Genomic DNA, 12595 nt, shown 5'->3' on the forward strand with positions numbered 1-12595 from the left:
AGGAGTCTTGGCCTCTGTAGTACAGATGACCAAAAACATTTATTATAAAATGAATGGAAGCGTTGGTAGGAGCTGGGGCCCTTTTCTCTTTGGGGACCCCTGTGCACAGCATGCTCCGCATACCCCATTGTAGCAGCCCTGGCTGGGAGCTGTAGAAATAGCTCCACTAGTGATCCCAGGTTATCCTCTAACATAGCCATCAGCTTTACTCTATAAATCGGCTGGAAAATGAGCCTGCAGTTAAGAAGCTTGTCTAACACACAGGAGACCACTAAGAAATGTGTTAGTAGAGAGAAGGAGGAGTAACTGGGAAACACATAATAGGAGCTGTTTGGAAGTTGGCCAGTTAGTGGGTAGATTGCCAGTGAGTGTTTATTATGTGCCCATTGCTTGCAGAGTATATTTAATATCTAATAACAGCATGATTTTGAGCTGTGTTTCTTGATCCTGGCTCAGTTACATATGAAAATTGAAGAAATACATATATATATAAACAAAATTACCCTACTTTTCTGAGATCCTGATTCAGTTGGTATGAGATAAGCCCAAGAATCTGAATTTTCTGCAGTTTTTTCAGTGATTCTAATGTTCAAGAACTATTAAATGTTGAAAAACATTGATACAGGCAATAGAGTAAACTTTGAGCAAAAAGCATTGAAAATGCTTCAGAGTCACAATGTCTATCTTAAAAAAGCAGACATTAATGTAATCTGAAGAACACCTTTATTATCCAATTTTCTAACAGATCCTAGCCTTAAAGAATATTTTTGATGCTAAAAGAAACTATCTAACAGTTTCTGAGATTAAGACCTTGCACTAGTATTCTTTTAATTATACGTTTATTTCATAATCACTGCAACTTTAAAAAACTGTTTTTGTTGTTTTTCTAAGAAAAGAGTTATACGTCAGACAATACTATAAATGCTCTGTGAAGCCCTATTATAATTAAAGGACTGTATGTATGTATGTCTATGATTTTTAAAAATTGTGCCCTTCCTGGAATGTCTTCAGCAACTCCTGTGAAATTTTCTCATCATTGAGTTTTTACCGTTCATTTTTGCCTTGTCCAAAATTTCCCAATATTTTATTATGAGAACAACTGATTTTACAATGAACACCCACGCTCTCCTTGCCTGCTATCTACCATTAACATTGCACTTTATTTCCTTTAACATGTATATTTTTGTTATTTGTCCTCTTCACTTAACCCATTTTAAATTGTGGTACATTTGAAAGTAAACTGTATATATCAGTACAGAGTCTGAATACATATTTACAGGTTTTTGTTGCACTAAGAAATGCACATCTCTTAAGTATGTGTTTACCGAGTCTTGACAAATAGAAAACTCTTTGCAACACTCCTCCTATCAGGATGTAGAGCATCACCTGACCTTACACTGTTTTCTCACTCCCTGTCTCAGGCAGTCCCCACCTTTTGCTTACTCCAAAATTTTATATACATGGAATCACACAGTATATACTATTTTTCTTTCAATCAGCATAATGTTTTAGACTCATCCATACTGTTGCATGTATTGATAATTCCTTTTTATTGTGATGTTCCATTGTATGAATATACTACAGCTTGTTTATCCATTTTTCTATTGTTGGATATCTGGGCCATTTCCAGTTTTTGGCTATTGTGAATAGAACTGCTATATGCATTCTTGTTCAAGTTTTTCTGTAAAGACACACTTTGTTCCTCTTAGGTGACAGCCTAGGAGTGGACTTACTCCCAGAGTTCTGTTTACTCCATGTCCTTGCCAACTTTCGATGTTGTCAGTTTTTAAATTATTAAAACTTTGTGTGGGTGTGTAGAGTACTTTATTATGATTTTAATTTGCATTTCTTTGATGACTAATGCTGCACACTTTTCCATGTGTTTGATAATTCATATATCTTCTTTTTTGAATTGCCTGTTCATATCCATTGCCCATTTTCTATTAGGTCCTCTTCTTATTATTGAGTTTTAGGAGTTATTTACATATCCTACATTTTAGTAGTTTGTCAAATACTACATGTTTTGCAGACATTGTCTCCCAGTCTGTGGCTTACCTCCAATGTGTAAAACTTACATATTAAATAAGAAAGTAAAAATGACAGAGAAAGGTCAGATTTTATAAAAGGCAAGCACATGCTGATTGATAGCTGGTGGGACCTGAGGTCGACATCTGCAGGGAGTGTGATCACTGAAGTGGGAATAGGGAGGGTTATACCTGGGAGACGCAGCTGTAATTTTGGGTTTTACTGGACTGCTACTATTGCAGGGTCTTTCTTTCATTTACATCTAACCCAAGATGTTCCTTGAGAAATATTTTTTTATCCAAATAGTCAATATTTATTTGTTTAAATAATTTATAGCTATATTTAAAAAGGCGTTGCCAAGTAGAGATGGATATCTACTTTGGTTAAGATAAAGATTTATTCTTCTAACTCTTCTAACTTAAAGTTTAAGATATACTGATTAGAATTAGGTGTTGGTACTTGGTTTATCTTAATACTTAAAAAAACTTCTGCTTAAAAACCTAAAGTAGTTCCCTGTTGAATACTGCATTAGATTGATACATCTCTGACTTCCCATACTTCTGGTGTTAAGCAGCCTTCCCCTTCCTCCATCATTCACCCAAATAAATTTTATTGTAATTGGACCATTTCCTCGCTTTCTTATAACACACCCATTTTTCCTGCCACCTTGCTCATGTTGGTCCCTGACCCCATTCTCTCAGTTGATTCAGAATCAGCAATTCTTACTCTTGTTCAGCCTCCTCTTCCCTGGCAAATGGTTGTTAAAAAGGCAAAATCTGGAGATACACACACACACACACACACACACACACACACATATATATATATAAAAGATTTTCTTTATTACTTTTAGAGAGAGGTGAAGGGAGGGAGAAAGTGAAGGAGATAAACATCAATGTGTGAGAGAGATATTGATTGGTTGCCTCTCACACCCCCCCCAACTGGGGACCTGGCCTGCAAGCCAGGCATGTGCCCTGACTGAGAATTGATCACACAAACTTTTGGGTCACAGGCTGGCACTCAATCCATGGAGCCACACCATCCAGGGCTGGATTTAGATATATTGACACTTATATCAATATACAAGTATATATCAAAACATGGTTTACCTGTAGACTAGCAATTTATTTTACCTTGTTAGGTTTATTGTTCACATGTAAAGTGAGAATAACAGCAGTGTAGCAAATAGGCTTTTACGGTGGCTCCTATGTCACCTGGTACTGATGTTCCCACCCATGTCTAATTCCCCCCCTGTAAGTGTGGGTATGACCTGTGACCTAGTCGTCATTAATGGAATACAACAAAGGTACAGAATATACATAATGATACACATATGATTACGTCACATATGATTGGAACATCTATCTTGCTGGCTTTGATGAACAAGCTGCCATACTGTGAGTAGCCGTATGAAGAGGCCCTGTGACAAGGAATTCATAGTAACTGTCAGCCAACAAGAAGCCAAAGCTCTCCATCCCACATTCTGCAAGGAACTGAATGTTGGTGCAGTCATGTGATTTTGGAAACTGACTCTTCCCTGGTCAAGCTTCAGATAAGAGAACCCAATCCTGGTCCACACCTGGACTGCAGAGACCTAGCTAAGTCATGCTCAGACTTCTGACCTTTAAAACATAAGAAAATACATGCGTGGTCAGTTTAGACTGCTAAGTGTGTGGAAATAATGTTACATAACAATAGATTACCGATACAGACAGCACCTACCTGCGACATAATAAGAAATATCTGTTGGTCTCTGCCCTTGTTTCAAGGCACATAGCCTCTAAAACTCTTGGAATCTGCAAGATGATAAATGTTTTTTTGTTTTGTAATGAAATGACTGGAGGCTGAGGGCTCATAGATAGTCTTTATCTTTCCTCGAAAGTACTTTTTGTCTTTTTCGGCATGATTTTCCTTTTTTATTTTTATTTTTCTATTTTATTTCATTTCATTTTATTTTTTAAAAGATTTTATTTATTTATCTTTAGAGGGGAAGGGAAGGAGAGAAGGAGAGAAATATCAGTGTATGATTGCCTCTCATGTGTCCCCTGCTGGGAACTGGCCTGCAACCCCAGGCATGTGCCCTGACTGGGAATCGAACCTCGATCGTGTGGTTCGCAGGCCTGCGCTCAATCCACTGAGCTACACCAGCCAGGGCTTATTTTTATTTTTTAAAAGATTTTACTGATTTACTTTTTGAGATAGGAGAAGGGAGGGAGAAAGAGAGGGAGAGAAATATCTATTGCTTCTCACATGTACCCCAACTGGAGACTGGGCTGCAAGCCAGGCATGTGCCCTGACTGGGAATTGAATCAGTGACCTTTTGCTTTGTGGAAAGATGCTCAACCAAGTGAGCCACACCAGTCAGGGCATTGCATTATTTTCTCTTATAATTGATGTAATATAAGTAAAGTTTCTGTTTACTCAATCCCAAACATCCCTACCTGACCATTATTCTGTTCATTTAAATATCGTCTAAAAGATTGGAGGTAATAGGCTCTGGCTGGTGTGGCTCAGTGGAGGGGTGGCCTGAGAACCCAAGGGTTACTGGTTTGATTCCCAGTCAGGGCACATGCCTGGGTTGTGGGCCAAGTCAGGTCTCTAGTAGGGAGCGTGTGAGGGGCAACTACACATTGATATTTTTCTCCCTCTTCTTTTACCTCCCATCCCCTCTGGCTAAAATAAATAAATAAAATCTTTTAAAAAAGATTGGAGGTAACAGGTAAACTCAAGTTCCTTTGAAGACGATCAAAGGAACATTTTACCTCAGAAACCCCCTTAGAAAGAAATGAAGGGAGAATAAAACAAAACACAACAAGAAAAAGCTGGAGTCAGTTCTCAGGGTAGGACCCCCTATCAGTTTGTTCCTGTACACCCTGGGCTCTCCTGTCTGTGTATTTTGATTGTTCAGACACAATCTTAATCCTGGGGGCCTAACTGCCCCCCCAGGAGGCTCAGGGATGAGGGCGACTGAGACAGAAGCTGCTGGTCCCACTCTGCTCCGGTAGCAAATATCCGAACTGGGATTTGAACGTTATCCTTGCTGAGAATCTTTTTACTCAATAAGGAAAAGAAAACAGTATCTATTCTTACAGATATGTTCAATTCCTCAGGGACTGCTTTAGGATTATAGGAGCCCCCAAGTGTCTGATTCCATGCAATATTCAAGTACCACAACAGGAGTATCTAATGGATAAAGGGACTTTCTCTTCTTACAACTAAGCAGTAAGTAGGAAGCAGGGCAGAAATCTTTGCCTAGCTTCCAAGGGATGGAATTCCTTTTCTTGCAGATACTGTTGGCTGTCTAACTTCTCGACTCACTGCCAGCATCAATGTGGACACCTCTGGTGCCTGTGTCGCTGTTCCATAGGCATGTTTTGCACATTTTATTGCTAAGCAACAATTAGCAGTGTGAATCCTGCCTTCTGTGACTTCAATTTTGGCTTCCCACATGGAACTTTGCTTTCATTTTTGCTACACAACACACTGTTCACTGTTCAGCTAAAGCTGTTTATAGGAGAGCCTGAGAGAAAAGATTGAGGAGAGAACAGCAGGTATTTGGCTATTAGTGGTACAGGTTTGAAATGTATATTTATGAAAAAACCTTCCCTAATTAGATACCCAATAATTTTAAAGTAATATTAAAGGTTAGAGATAAACTCAAAGCAATTCAATTTGACCTTAAGGGAAAACTGATAATGTAACTGAATGCAGGTCTGACTGCCTGCTGCTTTGAAAGCCAGTGCTGGAGAGACAGGTGCTCATGTAAAGGAAAGTGGTTTTATTCAGGCGCCAGCCACCTGGAAGATGGGGGACTGTTCTCTCGAAGCCCGTCTCAGCATCTCAGGCATCCTGGCTACTTTATATAGGGACCCGCGGGAAGACGGGAACTAAGGGATTTCTGGTGAAGGGCATTTCCTCAGCTCTGCTCTTCGGTGGTTTCAGTGCCATCTGCTGCGTGTGTTATCATGTAGTTTCACTGCTCCATCTGCCGTTTCACTGCCCGTGTCTGGGAATGGGACATGCTGGCCGAATTTCTGCTGGTTCCGACTTGAGTCACTGATGCCCAATTTCTTGTGGTTAGGGTCATTCCTTGGTTAAGCAGAAGCTAGCAAACACTTCTAAGGAAAATTTTAATATGTGAATCTTCTATGAGTTTGGTAGTGCAGCCTGTTCTATACTGACCACCTAATTAGTATATTATGTTTATTTCAATTAATGTTACAAAATAGTGGAGTAATTACGAAAATCCTGAAAGAAAGCAAACTAAAGGTCCACATGAAAAAGACTTTCGCCCCCAAATGTCTCATGATAATAAGGGAAGGAAATGCTTCCCTTCCAATCTCAATAGCATGCAGAATTCTTTTTCATTCAGCTAATGGGATATTATGACAACTTAATGGGAACAATAGACCTAGAAGAAATAAAAGAGTAAAGCAAATGAAAAAGTCCATTAAATTAAATATAAACTGGTTTTTCTCTACCCACAAAATAAAAATGACCACGTGTTAGCTATCTATCATTTTTACCAACGTGCAGTTTCTTGTGTTATACTATTATTAGAAAAACAAAATTATCAACATTTAGAAATTTGGTAAATATAAAAGCATGTTTATTTTCTGCAGATATAAGAATAATGTTAAAAAATTCAACAGGGTAATTATATTCACCTTCTTTGTTGAAGAAGAGAGAAAATAGTTTAAACCCTTTAGGGAAAACAGAATCTAGACCATTTACTCTTTTCATAATGAGGAGTTGAAGTTCTAGTCTCTTTTAGGCTCTTGAAGAAAGAGCCAGGGAGGATCCTAAGAAAGAGGAGCCATTCTGCAGAAGGAGGTGATATTAAATTTTTGGTTCTCTCTTCTAGCCTTTTGAAAAACACAGAGAATATTATTTTAAGTGAAACCAATATTTATAGAGGGTTAACGTTTTGGGTTAAGAGGAATTGGTCACAGACTGACAAATTCCCTCACGGCGTAAGGAAATCTTTGACTAAAAACTCTTTGACTTTAAAGATGATTAATTCCCAAGCATTTGGTTCTACTTCAGACAACAATTGCTGAAATATTTGACTTTGGCTTCACTGAATGAAATCTTTAACTTAACTTTCACTCAGTTTGACAAACATTATTAAACTCACCGTGTAGTCTCCATGCATTTATCCAGTCAGATAAAAGGTTTCCTTGTCCTGAAAGAACATACAGTTTAATGGGCAAGACAGCGAAGTAAATAGAGTCATGCATCATGTTTGAGTCAAGGACAGAGGATGGTGCTGGGGCTATCATGCACAAGAGAAACTTCCTTAACTCATTTTGAGGGCAGAAGGTGAAGGAAGGATTCCTGGAGGTCATGGCAGTTGAACTGCTTGGTTTTCATATGAAACTGCAAATAATGAATCCATGGACAGACACCTGGAACTGTCACATAGATTACTCTGGGGAAGGGGACTCGGAAGGAGAAAGAGAATTGAACAGGGGCTACTGTGGTTTTGTGTATACACACACACACACACACACACACACAAAATATGTGTATTTGTCCTCCTATATTTTTAAAATATGTTTCAGTGAGAATAAATTCATAATCAAAAATCCACAAAGAGATTTTAAAAAGAGAGAGAATTTCTTCTCTCTTAATCATTCTTTCATTTCATATAGGCTTTTCCCCATAAGATGTCAAGAAGATAGGGCCCTGATTCTAAATTTATATTAATTGAGTTTTAGAACTTAAATTCAGGCTTTATTCCACGAAATTTAATCTTGTTGCTTTTCTGTCATTATTTCCACTATTGGAATAGTTTTAAAGACTGATTACATCTTCTGAAATCTTATCTATCTCTCCCACTCTACTGATATCTTCAGAAGTTATGAGCACACGTTCTGTTTTCACCGAACAGGCCAGCAACAGGGACGGAGCTGGGTGGCCTGCTACTACGGTCCTCGCTCCAGTTTTAACATTTATTAATTGTTCCTCTTTGGGTTTTATTACTTATTCAGTTTTGATTCTACAAAGCCGTGCTCTTCTACAACCTATAGTTCTTTTTCTTGATCGTAGATATTGTGAATGATATGGTTTATTGCTTTGGTGATAAACATCTTCTTATCCATCATCTGTTAATATTCAGCACAATGTGAATATTTGTGGTGGTGGAAGGAGACGCCATGTGAGTAAACAGTGTGCCATTGCGTGACAATGTTCTTCGGGGAAAATTTCTTATTCTCATAAAGTCTTAAAAATTTATGGAATCTGTCACATACCTAATGTACTTTGTGACACCGCTCAATGAACTCCTGCTTTTTAAGGGATAATTAGAAAACTGCTCAAAACAGTTTTCTTGGAGAGTGATAGGGGTAGGATTATGGGTGGCTTTCACTTTATATAATGTATATTTCTGAAATTTTTGAATGCTTTACTTGAATTATGGTCACTCATCCAAAGATTGTATGTGCTAGGCACTCCTGTCTCCCAAACGAGCAAGGTTGGATATGATCTATTTCCTCATGAAAGTTGATATCTAGTGGCCAGACAATACAGCCTGGTGATTAAGAGTAATAGTCCTGGAATTAGAATGCTTCGATTCAAATTCCAGCCTGTGCCTTATTAGCTATTTAATCTTGGTCAAGTCTCTTGACCATTTTATGCCCCAGTCTTTTCATTTGTAAAGTAGGGATAATAGTTGCACCTCCAGACTTTTATGCTTAGCTGGATTGTGGTCAGGATTAAATGGGGAAAAATAAAGGCGAAACATTTAACATAGTATGTGGAACATAGTAATTTATTGTGTATTAGCATTAGTGACAGAGACAGACAATTCTATGTTCATACAAATACACATGGAATGGTAATTGTGATAGGTACTTCACAGAGAGGTACATGGTACCATAAGAGGGATGGGGATAAGGTGGGCGATCTGATATGGACATGGAGACGTCACGAAGAAGGGATGAGTGGGCTATGAGTTACTTATCAAGAAAAAAAAAACAGCTGTTAAGATCCCTTCTAAAAACATCCGTGGAAAAAGATGGGTGAGGAGCATGTTGGGATAACAGACTGTTTGACTGATTGCCTCTTGGCTAGTATCTGCTGGTCGTCTGAGCTTTTATGCAGAGTGGTCTTTGGTGGATGCTATGAGGTGCGTGAGAAACAGAACACAGCTGGGAGAGTCCGAGGGAATAAAGGAAGAGGACCAGCGCCCCAGTCCCTTGGTTGCGGAGGGTGGATGCGTTTCTGGGCAGGTTGGATCGCCATTGTGAGGGGAGGCAGAGGCTGCAGCGGGAGGGAGGCCCTCGAGGGCCCTTGGTGTCCTAATTCCAGTATCAAGATATTCGATAAAAGCACCAGAGCTGAAGATTATTTTTAGGCCATAAGCGTTATTAGGGAGGAAACTGCTAATCTAACTCTTGCCCAAATGTACTCTAAGATCACTAATTTATTGGATTTAACAGGACTTTTAAAAAAAATGGTTTTATAAAACACGGTCAAATTTAAACATGTTTCTTTATTGTAGCCATTTTTAAAACTTGTAATATGTGAATGGACTTTACGCATCTTAAGGACTATCCCAACTTTGAAATCATCAGTCTCATTGGTCATGGAATGCTGTGGGTATCTTTCCGGGCTGGTTGTGAGAAGCACCCGTGGGCAAGTGCCCTCGCATGTTGCCAGGGCTGCCTCTCAGTGGCCCACGGTCCCTGGGAGCGCTGGAGGAACTGACAGAGGTGTGGGTTGGGTTGGGGCAGACTAGAGCACTTTGAGACCGGAAAAGGCCAGTAGAGGGAGACTGCAGAATGCTGTGAAGGCGGGGAGGAGTTCAGGGAGACAAAGTGGGCTCCAGAAAAAAATGGTGAACTTATGCCACAAGTCCCAGATGCCATCAATTGTAAGTGCGTAGATTGTGTTGGGACCCACAGAGCACCATGCTGGATGGAGTTCACTGGGCCCTGCACCTCGTTTCTATTAGGTTTGGGTAATTGTGCGCAAGGTGTCTGAACTCACATCTAGGAGAATGATGACAGAGGAAAGCCAAGCTTGTTCCTTTTCTATCACTTTTTCCAGATTTCCAAAGCTATCAAGAGTTTTTCCTGAGATTTTGGGCCCAGTGGTTTAAGATACCCATAATTTTGAAAACCAGAGCCTTCTGGCCTCTTTCTCAATGTTTATGTGTCCTCCGGTGTTACTGATATGGATTCCCTTAATTGCAACTCCTGGGTCTGGGATCTTGGCCTTATTTAAAAGTGCCTTGAAGCTGCTTTGTAATAGCCTCATGTGTCTTGGGCTCCTAGTTTTGTGTTTCTTTTTTACTTTTCTATTTCTATTTTCTGATTATAAAAGTAAAGTTCATTGCTTGAAGGTTCATAAAAATATAACACACAGAGAAAAAAATACCTATAATCTTACCAATCAGAGGAAACCAGTGTTATTCTGGCATATTGCCACCTGATATTTTTTCTATGATTTTACTTTTTCATAAATTGAGATTATTTGTGGTTCATTTTTACATTCTTCTTTCTCCCCTGATAAATTTTATTTCATTTTTCCCATGCCATTAAGAATTCTTTATAAACATAATTTTTAGTGGCTGCCTAATATGCTAAAGATGAAAGCATTGTAATTTACTTAGCTGTTCGATTTCCTCTTACCCGTATTTGTTCTTTTTTCCAATCTGAATGTCTTTTTCTTTTGGTGAAAACAGAGAATGTCAAGGACTTCATTCAGTTCTTTGTTAGTCATACATTACTCTTATTCAGTCTTTCTCAAGAAGTCGGCTTATTCCTTTCATTCTTATTGATTTATTGAACATGATTAACCTTAGTGTTGTCTTAGCATTTTCTGCTAAGCTCCAGCTCACTGTGCTATTTAACTTTCCTGTCCTAATCTTACAGATACTACTCACTTGCCCTTCTTTCTGCCTTTGGTACATGCCCTTTCAAAGCATCAATCTATCCAAAGTTTCCCTGTACAGACACTTTGGAGGGTTCCAGCTGGTGCTGAGAAACATACCGCCTTGAACAGTTCTGCCTGGGAAACTTTCAGTCATTTGCCATGCATCACATTCCTTCACCCATAGAAAAAAATGGACCCCTAGATGAATCACAATAGGAAAGTTTGAATTTGCAGAGATTGGGCTGTTTTGTTCCCTTGAGAAAATGTACTCAAATTTCAATGAAAAGAGATGTATTTGTCTGCTTGGCCCCAACAACATATCACAGACTGGGGAGCTTAAACAGTAGAAATCTATTTTCTCACAGTTCAGGGGGCCAGAAGTCCAAGATCAGGTGCCAGAAGATTTGGTTTTGGATGAGTCTCCTCTTCCTGGCTTGCAGACAGCCACCTTCTCTGTGTATCTTCAGGTGGCCTTTTCACTGTGCATTCACGGTGACAGGGTGAGCTCTGGCTTCTCTTCCTCTTGTTAGTAGGACACCAGTCTTATGGGGTTAGAGCCCCAGCCCACCTTATGATCTCACTGGATCTTTTTTTTTTAAAGATTTTATTTATTTCATAAAGATTTTATCTTTAGAGGGGAAGGAGAGAGGGAGAGAAACATCAATGTATGGTTGCCTTTTGTGTGTCCCCTGCTGGGAGTTGGCCTGCAGGGAACCGGCCTGCAACCCAGGCATGTGCCCTGACTGGCAATCGAACCACGATCCTCTGGTTCGTAGGCCCGCGCTCAATCCACTGAGCTACACCAGCCAGGGCTCACTGGATCTTAAAGATCACTTTAGAGCTCTTATTTCCAAATACAGTCTCATTGAAAGTTAGGGCTTCACATACGGATTTTGGGGGGGAAGGGTACAATTCAGTCCACATCAAGAGGAAACAATATTATGATATTCTGCACCTGTTGTATTTGCTCATGTCATGAGTTCGGCTTGCTTGTTGCTTGGAACAAATAGATAGATAGATGATAGATCCAGAGACAAGAATAATCTTACCTCTTGTTGCCCCCAGATAAGAGGATGACACTGGCACTGGATGTTGGCACTGCCAGCTGCGTTAAGAACAAAAGATCCGAACTTAACCGTGGTTCGAAGAAGTCTAGAGAGCTCAGCCACTGGCAAGCCTTTCTCATCCCTCTTTCTGAGATTAGGAGCAAGACTTTAAAATGCTTGCATATGTGAAATGTTTTGAGGGAAACCACTAGTAGTAGAGTCCTGAGAAACCATTGTGGGATTTCTGGTTACCTAATCAACAGATATTTTTGAAGGCCTACTATGTGATAGAGGCATTGTTCTAGTCACTCAGGGTATAGAGGTGAGTAAAACCTTTGGTCTCGGTGGACCCACATTCTAATGAGGTAATGGACAATAGACAGATAAACAAATAAATAGGTAATGTGTAGGTGGATAAGTGCTATAAAATATAAAGCAAAGTAAGTGGCTAGAGAGTTATTGGAGTTGCCATATTAGACAGGGGAAGTCCTCTCGAAGGAGATGTCATTCGAGAGGGGACCTGCATCAGAGTGAGCCCTGAGGGCCTCTGGGGAAGTGTTGTAGGGACGTGGACTTGATAGCATGTTTCTGAGGCTTGTCTCTTTGAAGACTTGACTGCTCCCTCATTGCACACAATGACTTTA

The sequence above is a fragment of the Sturnira hondurensis genome, unplaced genomic scaffold (assembly GCF_014824575.4).
Source record: "Sturnira hondurensis isolate 20B ecotype Veracruz unplaced genomic scaffold, ASM1482457v3 Scaffold0009935, whole genome shotgun sequence".
Classification (NCBI taxonomy): Eukaryota; Metazoa; Chordata; class Mammalia; order Chiroptera; family Phyllostomidae; genus Sturnira; species Sturnira hondurensis.